The sequence below is a fragment of the Chiloscyllium plagiosum genome, chromosome 5, assembly GCF_004010195.1.
Source record: "Chiloscyllium plagiosum isolate BGI_BamShark_2017 chromosome 5, ASM401019v2, whole genome shotgun sequence".
Lineage (NCBI taxonomy): Eukaryota > Metazoa > Chordata > Chondrichthyes > Orectolobiformes > Hemiscylliidae > Chiloscyllium > Chiloscyllium plagiosum.
In genome coordinates this window covers 86,215,897-86,231,328 of record NC_057714.1, presented here as the reverse complement: position 1 = coordinate 86,231,328, position 15,432 = coordinate 86,215,897, and the positions used below count along the sequence as shown (strand labels likewise).

Below are 15,432 nucleotides of genomic sequence, written 5' to 3'. Positions count from 1 at the left end.
CTCTTTGTTCAGCAACACTCCCTAGGACCTTACCATTAAGTGTATAAGTCCTGCTAAGATTTACTTTCCCAAAATGCAGCACCTCACATTTATCTGAATTAAACTCCATCTGCTACTTCTCAGCCCATTGGCCTATCTGGTCAAGATCCTGTTGTAATCTGAGGTAACTCTCTTCGCTGTCCACTACACCTCCAATTTTGGTGTCATCTGCAAACTTAATAACTGTACCTCTAAGGGACTGGAATGCTTTCCTATTGACAAACATGCTTGGAGTTTGCCAGGGAGCTCTGATGGCAATGTGGATGCAATTAACAATACTCTAGATTTGTGAGGAAACTGCTCAGACCACCCTGGCTACCTGACTCCTTGCATCGAGGGCAAGTGCCAGCTTTGTGCACTTTGGTGAAGAAAGCCTCAGTCACCTCCCAGAGATATATGCGAATGGTGCGCTTGGAAATACTTCAGCAATCCTGATTCACTCCCCAAAATGATACACTTAATAAAACCTGTAGCCAGCTGTTAACTTCAAGGTGACCAACATGGGATTGCCACCCAGTCCTTGTGGGCAGAGGTGTTTGGCCAGCAGCTGATATATGTATGAGTTGCCATTCTGGGACGTCCTGAGGTGCTTTTGGCATTGCTTGCCTGTGAGTTGGTGATGTTTGCAGTGACATACAGTGACATGTGGTTTCTGGCCATCTGTTCATCATTAATGTGCCCGTTTGTTACTGTGGGGAATATACCACTGATATCTCCCTGCACCTGTTTCAACTACTGTCCATTTTTAGAACCATACAATCTTGCAAGTGTACCAAACAGTCACCCACCTGTTCTCTTAAGTTAAACTTTGAACATTCACCAGTTTCTGGAGAATGAAAAGAAAACTGCATAAAATGGTTTCTACCCACGTGACTTTACCTATTTTTGAAATAATTCACTCCTCTCAGTTCACCCCATCTCTTGTCAAAAGCACCAACTCAGGCAGTTCCTAAATCACCGTTCAGCCCTCTATCCAGTTGGCCAACACAGGAATAGGATTAGACCATTCAGCCTGTTGAGCCTATCCCATCATGCAAAATGATCATGGCTGACTGAACATTCCAATGCCTCTTACCTGCCCCATTCCCATAACACTGTAAGCTTTTAATGATCAGAAACCTATTAATCACTACCCTATATATATATCTATCATGTCACTCATATGACCTCAGTCATGGGTAGTTGTAGACTATTTGACGTGGGCAGCATCAAAAATATCTCAATTCAGTTCTGCAGAAGAACAATTTCTAGTCTGCTGGAACAGCGAATGTGGTGGAGGACACCGGATCATAGCCAAGAATGTAGTCCCAGGCCAGTATATTCTCCTCATCATCCCAGTGATACTGGGAGAAATTTCAATTATCTGTTTCCTGACTGAGATCTACCAACCAAATGTCACCCGGGAATAAAGCCTCAGGAATATGATTCTGTAGCGCTTATTTCTTTATTTTCTATAGTTGTTTTCTAGCATTCAACTGCACTTATTTTCTTTTACATCAACTGAAGGGACAACCAAATAGTTACATCTATGATGCTGCTTGGAACCAGAGACAGACCAGAGGTGGATAACTAGCAAGGCTTGCACTCTTTACATGTTTAAAATTATGCTTCTAGTGGGATAGGTGGGCAGGCCAGGAGAAACTGGGAACCAGGGCATCGTTAAAAATGCAAATGAGAAGACAGTCATTGGTCATTTCTGCTGCCAATGGTTGTCGTAGATGGCTCCTTTTGTCTCAGCAGTCTTTGTCTAAGGGGTGTTGCACAGCTGATGGATAATAACTGCACAAAGTTCAATATCAAACTCAAGCAATGTTAGAGAAATATTGCAAATTAGTAATGCATCTGGTGGAATTATGTTACACATTAGGTTTAAGGACATAAAACAATGCTGTGTTAGGCAGAGGGATGGACTGTGTGGTAAACGGAAGTGACTGCTATTAACAATTCTGAAACAATTCACACAATTCAGAAAGACCATAATGCTACTTAAATGGAAGCTCTTTAATGGGCTTATGTAATGATTATTTAGGTCAGCAATTTCTACTCATGATTGGTGAGGATGGCTTTAATTTTTTGATATGCACCTGCGCAAACAGCAGAATGAGAAAATTCACAAGACAAAAGAGAAGGTTTGATTGCTGATATTGGTCTTGGTGAAAACCGATGGGTTGAAGTCACATTCTATAATGTTAGGAGTGAAACCGAGTAAATGAACTTTGAGACGGAATTTAATGCCTCACCCCAGAGAGGTGTGATATTATAGACTTCAGAACTTTAATAATTGTTCATGGTTTGAATGAATCAACAAAAGATAAACTGTTATACTTTAAAGCAGCAGAAATAACTGTATTTGGAATAAAATATTAAAGGAAAGGTCAAACTTATACAGGAATTGAAAGCAATTATTCATGTCTGGCAAAAGGAGAAGTGTAGGCGATATGGACAAAACTGCTTTGACAGCTGCTTGGTAAACTGCATGTTTTATTGCCATGAAGGATAAGGATTGCAGGCAGAAGAATTTAAGGAGTGAACTGCTGGGAAGCTATATCTTTGAATAGATAGTTAGGCCCAAGTGTAACAAGGAACAAAGAAGCTACTTCTGATAAGAAGGTAAACTGCAGGCTTGCAGTAATTTGGATGAAAGGACTTTAAAAAAATTGATCAGTAGTGTCACACATTGACAGAAGGATGAAAATCTGTATAAGAATTGAATACCTCCCGAACTCCACCTGAGCGAAACTTGAAGAACAAGACTATACAAAGATCAAACCTTGGACACTTCCAGTGACAGACCACCATTGCTTGAAATCCAGGCCAGATTCCACTATTAATTGGGTCATAGCCAAGTTGGGTTGTGAGGCTCAACTTGCTTACTTGAGGGGTTAAGATTTGGTTGCTGCATGCAATGTAGTTTAAAACATTATTGGAGTACTTGAATATATATGAGATTTTTAAATAAGTAGCTGAATTAAAGGTTACTTGTGGTGGTTTACCCATAACAGAGATGAGGAGACATTTTAGTGCTTGAAGGGTGTGGTTGGGAGTGCTGTTGCTTTCTTGCTTCTGCCCACTTGAGCACGCCCGTCTGGATGTTAAGTCTTGTGTTATTGCCCGCTTGAGGTGCCACAATGCAGTAAGCCTGAAAAGCAAATTCCTGTCAGATTACTTGTAGGCTCTGTTATGATGATGGGTCGGAGTTCCCCACAAACAAAACAACAGGGATTTTTCTTTTTAAAGGAGATCTGCAACAGAGACAAATTACCTGCAGGTGTAACCAACGGGAGTAACAACTAAAGGTGACTGCAACGGTAATGATGGGTTGCTGAATCCCTGGGTTGTGAACGTCACAGTGGTAAGACTATCCCATCATCACTCCACTCTTCAGAACCTCTCTCACTCGGAGTGCTAAACATCAACTAGCTAGCAGCCAGACAAAATGGAAACAGGAAACAAAGGACTTTCTCTCAACCAGAATGCTGGAATTCAATCGCGGTTGATAGAAGTCAGAACTTTAGAATCTCAACCAATCTGCAAAACTAAGGATCATGATACTGACTGTTCAATGCTGGAATACTCAACTATCTGCTTTTTGCGAACAATTAAGCTCATTTGTTTCTTAGCATTTTCTTAATTTTTGGAGTCATCACTTATTTCAAAATAGTATTTCTTCTCATGTGTAGAGATTAATAAACTCACTGTTTGGTCATTCAGGAAAGCCTGGTTAGTTGACTCCTTTTTGAGGTCTGGGAGGAAGGAATCCATAATGAAGGGGCCTTTTTTAAAATTAACCTCCTTGTGGCCAACTGAGGTGTATGGGTGAAAAGAGAAAGAGAGTTAGTTAATCTCTCCTTACCAGTTGAGATAACACATCTGAAACTGTAACAATTGGGGTTCCCCTCTCAGGGTCTCATCGTAATAGCTCCCACAGGGTTCTCTTGTTCAAAGACACTTACAGTCTGACTGAAGGCCCCAGATTGAGACCCCATAGGCCCCATCCCATTCTGACTCACCTTTGGGTTTCTGAATCCTTATTGCCTCTGGGTCTCCTGTGGGTTTATTGCCAGCAGATCCTACCACTCCCTGTGCTGCAACTTGTACTAGAAAGCTGTCACTTTCTGACTGGATAGCAGCTTTCAGAGGTTATGGGCATTAAACAGGGGGATTTCCTAACTTTGGTAAGAGGAGACTCACCGCCGATGTCTAGCCAACAGCGATCCCCATTGATTGAATTAAGCTCCTCCTTCCACCCCGTCCCCTGAGATATGCAGATCCTCCTTTAAACAATCTCCAGAATACCAAACCGTGTCAGGATTTGAGCTAATGGCTGTGAGTATGAAAGCAAGTAACAGTCAGTGCATTTTCATCACCCTCCATAGCCAGCCAGGCTGCACTCCCTGGCTCTGTGAAAGGAGAAAGGTACAAAGAGAAAATTGAGATTCGGGGTGGGGACGAGAGCTAAGTAATTCTCACCGGCTGCGGCCTGTATGTCAGAAGAGGGTGTAGGATGAATGGAAGTTGGAATGTGAGAAGGAGGATCACAACTCTCCTCATCCCTACTCTCCTGTGATTCCCCTACTCCTTGACCTGCCTCCTGCCATCATTCAACACTTTGGGTCTGAGATCCAGCGATGATCTTAGGCCTCAGTTGAGCATCATACTGGCAGCCACCACCTGAAAATGAAACAGAGGGCTCTCATGAGTTAGAGATGCTGGTTGCCTTCATTAATATAGCACCAGTTGTGCAGTTATTCAATTTTTCAGATATCACATTCACTACCTATACAGCTGGCAGCAACTGTAGCAGCCAGAGCACACTTCTCTTTTATGAACTGCACTCCAGCTTTAAGCAGTGTTTATTAATCATGTCATTGACCACAGATCAAGTGCTCAGCCAACCAATAGAGCTGTTAGCACTGGCTGGATGTTGAAAACATTTAAAGCAGTCAGCATGTTGTTGGCATGATGCCCACATTATATGATCATGAAGTAATCACATGTCATCATCCCAGAGCTTTTTTAAAAGGGTGATTGAATTGAGCAATTAAAAGATGGTTACGTTTTGCATAATCCACAATAACCGATAATTGTGGCCGAACATATCCTGAGTGAGACAGCTAGACAAAATGTTAATAATGTTCATAACTTAGTGTTTCTTCAAATTTAAATATTTTATTGTACATTTGATGTTATACTGAATGTATTTCATTTTCACACTGCAGGTCTATTCTGATCTGTATAACTAAAAGGTAGTCTAATATTTTCAATGTAGGTTCATCATTATCAAGCAGATGAATCTTTCTACAAGTTTCTGTTTAGGTTTCAAACTTTCTGCGCGAGTAGATTTTTTTAATACGTTGATTGCTGCCTGTACCTTTAGCTCCTATTTGTAGCTAAGAAACTGTCTCCATTAAATATAGTTGAACATCTGGTATTCCCAAAAAACTAATCATATTGCTGCAATGAGTGGTTACTTGGAAACCCTTGTAAGCGAATAGCCTGAGGAGAAGTCATTAGAGAGAATTTACAGAAAAAGGAAAATTTGGTTAAGTCTGAATCTATTTACCAACTACTTCACCATGGCAATCTCCGCAATAAGCTCAGTAAGATGACCTGAATTCATTCCCTTGAATTCTGCAAATCCCAACTCTAGAAAGTCCAAGAGAATTGCAGGTCTTTGACAGATCACTTGTTTGAATGGAATTGTCAGGAAATGTGAAGAAAACTATTTATGAAATGGCTTTAAAAAAAATCTATTCACAAGATGTGGCTATCACTGGCCAGGTCAGCATTTATTGCTTGTCCCTAATTATCCAGAGCACAGTTAAGAGTTAGCCACATTGGTGTGGAGCCAGAGTTACGCAGAGGACAGACCAGGTCAAGATGGCAGACTCCTGAGGTGGAGTGAATAAACTTGATGGATGTTTCCTCTCATTAGACTCTTCATTCCAGATTTTTTATTGAATTCAAATTCCACCATCTGCTGTGGTAGGATTTGAACCCAGATCAAACAGGTGCATTTCCTGGTTCTCTGGATTAATAGATCTAGCAATAACACCAGCCGTTGAAGGAAGTAAATGCACCCAACATGATCAAATTTCTTTGTCAGAGGACTGAAACAGAAAAATAACAACAGGAGAAAGTTATTTGGTCCTTTGGGCCTGTTCTGCCATTTATTACGATCATCAGCTATCCAACTCGGTAAACTGTTCCTGCTATTCCCCCATATCCTTGGAAGCATTTAGCTCCAAGTGCTATATCCAATTCTTTCTTGAACTTTCTATGGCAGAGATCTCAACAGACTCGCCACTCTCTGGGTGAAGACATTTCTCCTTGTCTCACTCTTAAATGGCTGACCCCATATCCTTAGCCTGTAAACCTTCCTGACATTGGCATGGGCTCCCTGATCATTGGGAACATCCTTCCTGTATCTAGTCCTGTTAGAAATTTATAGATTTCTGTGAGATTCCACCCCGCACCCCTCGAAACCCAAAGAATAATGTCCTGCCAAAGCAGCTTCACTTTACACGCCCTGCCATCCTGGGAATTAGGTCCATAATCCTTTGTTGCACACCCTCCAAAGTCAGAACACCTTTCCTCGGCTAAGGAGATGAAAACTGCGCACAATCCTCCAGGTGTGGTCTCTCCAGAGCCCTATACAATTGCAGCAAAACATCCCTGCTTCTGTATTTGAATTCTCTTATCATGAAAACCAATATAGCATTTACCTTCTTCACCGTCTGCTGCATCTGCAGGCCTACTGTCAGTCACTGATGTAGAAGGGCACCCAGGTCTTGTTACATCCCTCTGTTTCCCAGTTTATCACCATTCAGATAATAATCCCCGCTACTGTTTTTGTTGTCAAAATGGATAAGCTCACATTTATCCACATTATACTTCATCTACCATGCATTTGCCAACTCACTCAACTTGTCCAAATCACACAGAAGAAACTTTGCACCCACCTCACAGTTCACCCTCTTGCCCACCTTTGTGTCATCTGCAAACAAACATTTAGTTCTCTCATCTACATCATTAATATTTATTGTGAATAGCACTGATCTTTGTGGAAATGAAAGGGAATGAAAATGACTTGTTTATTCCTGTTTTTTGGTTCCTGTTGGCCGGTTAGTTCTCTGTCCATGTCAAAACACTACCCCTAGTTCCATGCGCTTTAATTTTACTCGCTCATCTGTTAGGTTGGACCTTATAAAATTTTTGAAAATCCAAGTCAACCACATCCACCGATGCCCCCTTGCCAACTCTACTAGTTAAATCCTCAAAACCTTGCAATAGATCGGTCAAGCATGATTTCCGTTTCACAAGTGCATGCTGACTCTATCCTATCTGCCATCTCTTTGTTCCTCATTATAACTTACCCTGTTTCTGATTTTGAGGGACAGACATTTAGCTTCTCTCAGTCTTTCTCTTCACATACGTAGAGAAGCTTGTGTGTTCCCCATAAGCCTACTCATGCACTATTATTTCTCCACTCACAATCAATCTTTTTGTCCTCCTTTGCTGAAATCTAAGCTGTTTCCAATCCTGAAGTTTGCAGCTTTGTTTTTGGCAAATTAGTATGCCCCTTGCTTAGATCCAATGCAATCTCAAATTTCCCTTGCTTGTCATAACTGGGCCATATCTCTCATATGGGTTTTAAAATGTTTGACATTGTCTATCCACCGTCATCCCTTTAAGTATCAGTCCTCTATTTATCAGAGCCGGCTCACACCACATACCATTGTATTTTCCTATATTTAGATTCAGGGCCCAAGTCTCAGATTCAAATCTGTTTACCAATGAAAGATTCTATCATATTATAGTCACCCTTGCCCAAGAGGCTTCATACAGGTAGACTGTCAATTTTTCCTTTCCCATTATACAATACCTCCATTTGCAGCAGTGTGAATGGTGAGAGCATGGGCTGCTGGGAAGGTAGGTTTTCCTGGTAAATACTTACTTCATGAATAGGTGGAATGAAAGCTCAACAGGAGCAGTAGCAGACACAGGGAACGCTGGGTACATGAACTGATATATGGGCTGTGGTAGAACCCGAGACACTACACCTGTTGTGTTTCCCACCCGTCCTCTTCCTCTAACCAAAAAAAACGGCACTGTGTAGAGGGTTAGTAAGGTAAGCTTTTGTTTATTTATTCAATCTCTCTTGGCAATTTAGAGGAGAGGGGATGGAGGCTGGGACAGTTGCATGCTCCTCTCGCAGGATGTGGGAGGTAAGGGTCACAACATCTTTCCGATAGGAAGGATATCAGAATTGCATGCAATATTCCAAAAGTGGCCTAACCAACATTCTGCACAGCCGCAACATTACCTCCCAACTCCTGTACTCAATACACTGACCAATAAAGGAAAGCATACGAAACACCTTCTTCACTATCCTATCTACCTGCGACTCCACTTTCAAGGAGCTATGAACCTGCACTCCAAGGTCTCTTTGTTCAGCAACACTCCCCAGGACCTTACCATTAAGTGTATAAGTCCTGCTAAGATTTGCTTTCCCAAAATGCAGCACCTCGTATTTATCTAAATTAAACTCCATCTGCCACTTCTCAGCCCATTGACCCATCTGATCAAGATCTTGTTGTACTCTGAGGTAAACTTCTTTGCTGTCCACTACACCTTCAATTTTAGTGTCATCTGCAAACTTATTAACTATACCTCTTATGCTCGCATCCAAATCACTTATATAAATGACAAAAAGTACTGATCCTTGTGGCACTCCACTGGTCACAGGCCTCCAGTCTGAAAAACAACCATTCACAACCACCCTCTGTCTTCTACCTTTGAGCCAGTTCTGTATCCAAATGGTTAGTTCTCCCTGTATTCCATGAGATCTAATCCTGATAACCAGTCTTCATGGGGAACCTTGTCGAACACCTTACTGAAGTCTATATAAATCACGTCTATGGCTCTGCCCTCATCAATCCTCTTTGTTACTTCTTCAAAAAACCCAATTAAGTTTGTGAGACATGATTTCCCATGCACAAAGCCATGTTGACTATCCCTAATCAGTCCTTGCCTTTCCAAATACATGTACATCCTGTCACTCAGGATTCCCTCCAACAACTTGCCCACCACTGATGTCAAGCTCACTGGTCTATTGTTCCCTGGCTTGTCCTTACCACCCTTCTTAAACAGTGGCACCACATTAGCCAACCTCCAGTCTTCTGGCACCTCACCTGTGACTATCGATGATACAAATATTTCAGTAAGAGGCCCAGCAATCACTTCTCTAGCTTCCCACAGAATTCTATGGTAATCAGGTCCTGAGAATTTATCCCCTTTTATGTGTTTCAAGACGTCCAGCATTTCCTCCTCTGTAAAATGGACATTTTTCAAGATGTCACCATCTTTCCCCACATTCTACATCTTCCATGTCCTTTTCCACAATAAACACTGACGCAAAATAGTTGTTCAGTATCTCTCCAATCTCCACCAGCTCCACACAAAGGCCGCTTTGCTGATCTTTGAGGGGCTCTATTCTCTTCCGAGTTACTCTTTGGTCCTTAATGTATTTGTAAAATCTCTCTGGAATCCCCTTAACTCTATTTGGCAAAGCTATCTCATGTCCCCTTTTTGCCCTCCTGATTTCCCTCTTAAGTATTCTTCTACTGCTTTAATACTCTTCTCAGGATTCACTTGATCTATCTTGTCTATACCTGACTTGCTTCTTTTTTTTAACCAAGCCCTCAATTTCTCTAGTCATCCAGCATTCCCTGCACCCACCACAGCCTTTCCTTTCACCCTATCAGGAATATACTTTCTCTGGATTCTCATTATCTCATTTCTGAAGGCTTCCCATTTTCCAGCCATCCCTTTACCTGTGAATATCTGCCCCAATCAGCTTTTGAATGTTCTTGCCTTATATCGTCAAAATTAGCCTTCCTCCAATTTAGAACTTCAACTTTTAGATCTGGTCTGTCCTTTTCCATCATTATTTTAAAACGAATAGAATTATGGTCGCTGGCCCCAAAGTGCTCCCCCACTGACACCTCAGTCACCTGCCCTGCCTTATTTCCCAAGTGTAGATCAAGCTTTGCACCGTCTCTAGTAGGTACATCCACATACTGGATCAGAAATTTTTCTTGTACACACTTAACAAATTGGAAAGTTAAAATCCCCTATCATAACCACCCTATTATTCTTACAGATAGCTGAGATCTCCTTACAAATCTCTTTCTCACTTTCCTTCTGACTATTGGGGGTCTATAATACAATCCCATTAAGGTGATCATCCCTTTCTTATTTTCTCAGTTCAACCCAAATAACTTCCCTGGATGTATTTCCGGGAATATCCTCCCTCAGCACAGCTGTAATGCTATCCCTTATCAAAAACACCACTCCCCCTCGTCTCTTGCCTCCCTTTCTATCCTTCCTGTAGCATTTGTATCCTGGAACATTAAGCTGCCAGTCCTGCCCATCCCTGAGCCATGTTTCTGTAATTGCTATGATATCCCAGTCCCATTTTCCTAACCATGCCCTGAGTCCAGCTGTTTTCCCTGTTAGGCCCCTTGCATTGAAATAAATACAGTTTAATTTATCAGTCCTACATTGCTGTCTGCTTTGTCCCTGCCTGCCCTGACTGTTTGACTTGCTTCTTTTCACAACTCTCCCCATCTCAGATTGATCTCTTTCCTCACTATCTCCCTGGGTCCCACACCCTCACCTTACTAGTCGAAATCCTCCCGAGCAGCTCTAGCAAATCTCCCTGCCAGTATATTAGTCCCCTTCCAATTTAGGTGTTATCTGTCCTCCTTGTACAGGTCACTTCCACCCCAGAAGCGATTCCAATAATCCAAAAATGTGAATCCTTCACCCATACACCAGCTCCTCAGCCATGCATTGATCTGCTCTGTCCTCATATTCCTATCCTCACTAGCTCACAGCACCAGCAGTAATCCAGATATTACTACTCCCAAGGATCTCCTTTTTAAATTCTCGCCTAACCCTATATTCTCCCTTCAGAATCTCATCCTTTTCCCTTCCTACGTCATTGGTTCCAATATGTACAATGACCTCTTGCTGGTCCCTTTCCTCTCTGAGTACATTCTGCACCCTCTCTGAGACATCCTTGATCCTGGCACCAGGGAAGCAACACACCATTCTGATTTTTCGCTGCTGGCCACAGAAACGTCTGTCTGTGCCTCGGTGGGAATCTTTTCATGTTGGAAGGCCGCATTATGTTAGTTGTAATCTAATAAGGCCGCATCCAAGAAACTTCAATTATATATTCTTCAAAATTCACATTTTTTTAATTGTGGCGGTCAGTCTGTGAGGATTATTTCGTTGAATTTCCTGCACTCTCTGGTATTTTAAATACATTCATTTTAAGATTAAAATAAAAATAATAAAGGACGAAAAGAAACATATTAATAAAAATTAAAAGATTTGTTCTGCAAAATTTGGATTTATTCAAAAGGCCACGCACAATGGCCTGGAAGGCCGCAGTTTCCCCATCCCTGGACTAGAGAGCCCCCTAACGTAATTGATCTCTTGAAACTCAACGTACCCCTCATTGCATTAGATTCAGTCTCGATACCAGAAACTTGTCTGTGCTACATTCCCCTGAGAATTAATCACCCCATACATTTTCCAAAACAGCATACTTGTTTGGAATGGTGATAACCACAGAAGACTCCTGCACTACGTGCCTCCCTCTCTTATCTTTCCTGGAGTTAACCCATCTGCCTGACTCTAGCTGCAACTTTTCTCCTTTCCTAAAACTGCCCTCCATCACATCCCCTTGCTCCTGTAAATCCCTCATTGTCTCTAACTGTCTCTCCAACTGATCCATTTGACCTGAGAGGATTTGCAACCAACAGCATTTATTGCAGATATAATCCTCAGTAACACGTAAACTCTCCCTAAACTTCCACATCTGACAAGAAGAGCACATCACTCTACGGAACGCCATTTTTGCTTCTTCCAATCTACCGACCCAGAAACTAGCATTGTCTTATTCAACTACAAAACACTGCTCCAGGCTAACTTGATACTTATGGCTTACATTTTTAGGTTTAATCAAGAGACACATCTCAATAAAACATATAACCTAGAAGGAATCCACTCTACTCACTGCTGCGGACTTACTCTAAGGCCACACTTAAAAATATTCACTTATCTGTTTCTGTGCTGTGATCTCTCCCAAACAGGTTCCTCGATCAGTTGTGAATTTCACTGTTTGTTAATTTTCCCAGACGCACTCCAATGTCCAACGATACATGAATTCAAACAGCAAAGGTAGTAACTGTGCAGGTTCATTGCTGTGTCAGTTAGCAGTGTGGGTTTCTTTTTCTCTCTCTCTCTCTCTCCCCTGCACTGACCTCACCATGTGCTGCCTTTGTCTGTTCCTCTCTCTTTTAAAAGGGCTCATTGATGGACTGGAGGCCTGTGACCAGCAGTGTGCTACTGGGATCGGTGCTGGGTGCACTGCTTTTTATAAGTTATAAAAATGATTTGGAGGTGAATAAAGGAGGAATGGTTCGTAAGTTTTGCAGATGACACCAAAATAGATGATGTAGTGGACAGTGAAGAAGATTATCTCCGAGTACAATGGGACCTTGATTAGATGGGCCAAAAGGCTATGCAGTGGCAGATGTAGTTAAAATTAGATAAATGTGAGATGTTGCATTTTGGAAAAACAAACCAGGGAAGGACTTATACACTTAATGGTAGGGCAGAGGGGCTGTTGCCAAACAAAGAGACGTAGGGGTGCAGGTGCATAGTTCCTTGAAAGTGGGTGGTGAAGAAAGCATTTTGCATGCATGCCTTCATCGGTCGGAACATTGAGTATTGGAGTTGGGAGGTCATGTTGTAGCTGTACAGGACATTGATGAGGCCACTTTTCAAATACTGTGTACAATTCTGTTTGTCCTTCTATAGGAAAGATGTTATTAAACTTGAGAGGGTGCAGAAATGTCTTAAGGATGTTGCTGAAACTAGAATGTTTGCATTATCGGCAGAGGCTGAATAGGCTGAGACCTTTTTTCCTTGGAGCATCGGATGCTGAGGGGGAGACTATAGAAGTTTATAAAATCATGAGGCACATGGAGAGGGTGGGTAGCCAAGGCATTTCTCCTATGGTGAGGGAGTCCAAATCTAGAGGACGTACAGCTAAAGGTGAGAGGGGAAAGATTTAAAAGGGAACTGAAGGGCAACGTTTTCACAGAGGGTGGTGCGTACATTGTATGAGCTGACAGAGGGAGTGATAGAGGCAAGTACAATTATAACATTTAAATGATATTTGTACATGTACATGGATAGGAAAGGTTGAGAGGTATATTGGCCAAATGCAGATAAATGGGACTAGTTCAGTTTAGGAAAGCTGGTTGGCATGGACGAGTTGGGCCAAAAGGTCTGTTTCTGTGCTTATGAATCTATGAGGAACAATACAGTGATATTAAAGAAGCAGTAAACCAACAGCAAACATATATTGTTTGTCTCACTAAGGGAACTGAACAAAGGAGACAAAGTTGGGAGCATCATGGTCATAGTATCATTCAGAATACGATGATCTAAGGACATGGGTTAATAAACCAAAATTGATGAAATTTCAATTCAATAAATACCTGCAATTAAAAACTAGCCTAGTAATAACCGAGTAAACTCTGATCGGGGTAAAATCACCTGTTCACTAATGGACCTCTGGGAAGGAAATCTGCCATCCTTACCTGGTCTGGCTTACATGTGATTCTTGATGGATGGATGACAGTGTGGCTACTTCCAAATTGCCCTCCAAAATTGCTGAGCAAGCCATTCAGTTCAAGGGCAATTAGGGGCCGGCAGCAAATGCTGGCCTTTCCAGAAATGCCCACAGTCAGTGAAAAAAATAAAGTAAAGAAAGAAACCTCCTTTTTGAAGAATGATTATCCACCATGATTTGGTGAGCAACATCTTGACTGCAATGATTTACCGAGATCACAAGGTCAAGAATGGAATATACAGTCCTTAAGGTGAAGGCTCACACATTTCCCAGACCTGTTACAAACTTGTGGAAGAATTGTGAAATTTCCAAATTGCCTAAAGTCAGACTTGGGGTAATGGGGTCATGTCAAATATAATTACATGAATGAATATCAAAATGTTAATCATGAGAAAAAGAAATCTTACATAGAACATTTTTTTTTTTTTGAGTGGGAGCAGCGGCCGAGTTGAGGTGAACCCGGGAGACTACAGCTAAGGTAAGAGTTTTTTCAAAATTACTTACCTGTAGCGGGCATCGGTGTTTTGTTTTCTCTCTCCTTCACAGAAAGAGCGGGAGCAGCAGAGGAAGTGACGGCAAGCAGAGGGGCAGCCGGGAAGGAGAACTGTGAGTATAAATACTCACTGTTTCACCACCAACGGTCATTTGAGTGGGAGCAGCGGCCGAGTTGAGGTGAACCCGGGAGACTACAGCTAAGGTAAGAGTTTTTTTCAAAATTACTTACCTGTAGCGGGCATCGGTGTTTTGTTTTCTCTCTCCTTCACAGAAAGAGCGGGAGCAGCAGAGGAAGTGACGGCAACTAATGTAAAATATAATAACTTAACCTATGCACCCCTCAACTCACTGCTATCCAGGTGCATGTCCAGCAGTCGCTTAAATATCTCCAATGACTTCGCTTCCACCACCACAGCTGGCAACGCATTCCATGTATTCACAACTCTCTGCGTAAAGAACCTACCTCTGATGTCTCCTTTATATCTTCCTCCTAATATCTTCAAACTATGACTTCTCGTACCAGTCAATCCTGCCCTGGGGAAAAGTCTCTGGCTATTGACTCTATCTATTCCTCTCATTATCTTGTACACCTTGAACAGGTCTCCTCTCTTCCTCCTCCTCTCCAGAGAGAAAAGTCCGAGCTTATTCAACCTTTCGTCATAAGGCAAGCCCTCCAGTCCAGGCAACATCCTGGTAAACCTTCTTTGGAGAGGGAGATGTTGTATAAATTGATAATTCTGAAAGGGTCAGAGATGTTGTATAAATTGATAATTCTGAAAGGGTCAGACAATGACAGACTTGGTTGGAGAGAAAATAAAGTAGCTTAAAGACCTTTTGAGTGGGGCCAGGTTATTAGTGAGGCTACTTTTGGAGTACTGAATGCAGATCAGGTCACCCTGTCATAGGAAGGAATATTAAATTGGAAAGAGTGAACATAGAACATAGAACATAGAACAATAGAGCACAGAACAGGCCCTTCGGCCCACGATGTTGTGCCGAACATTTGTCCTAGCTTAAGCACCCATCCATGTACCTATCCAATTGCCGCTTAAAGGTCACCAATGATTCTGACTCTGCCACTCCCACAGGCAGCGCATTCCATGCCCCCACCACTCTCTGGGTAAAGAACCCACCCCTGACATCTCCCCTATACCTTCCACCCGTCACCTTAAATTTATGTC

General features: G+C 42.1%; 1 long non-coding RNA gene across 2 annotated transcripts in view; it reads right to left on the bottom strand.

Annotated features, from left to right (window-relative positions):
• The window catches only part of LOC122550068, a 69,547-nt gene that overhangs the window by 41,659 nt on the left and 12,456 nt on the right, over positions 1 to 15,432 (bottom strand). The window contains exons 1-3 of one of the 2 annotated variants that reach the window (XR_006311735.1): positions 4,817 to 4,879; positions 4,510 to 4,710; positions 3,736 to 3,842 (exon numbers count right to left, since the gene is read on the bottom strand). This is a non-coding gene — a long non-coding RNA (uncharacterized LOC122550068). Of the gene's footprint in view, positions 1 to 3,735; positions 3,843 to 4,509; positions 4,711 to 4,816; positions 4,880 to 15,432 lie in introns of those variants that run through there. The other variant, XR_006311734.1, reaches the window with a different exon arrangement.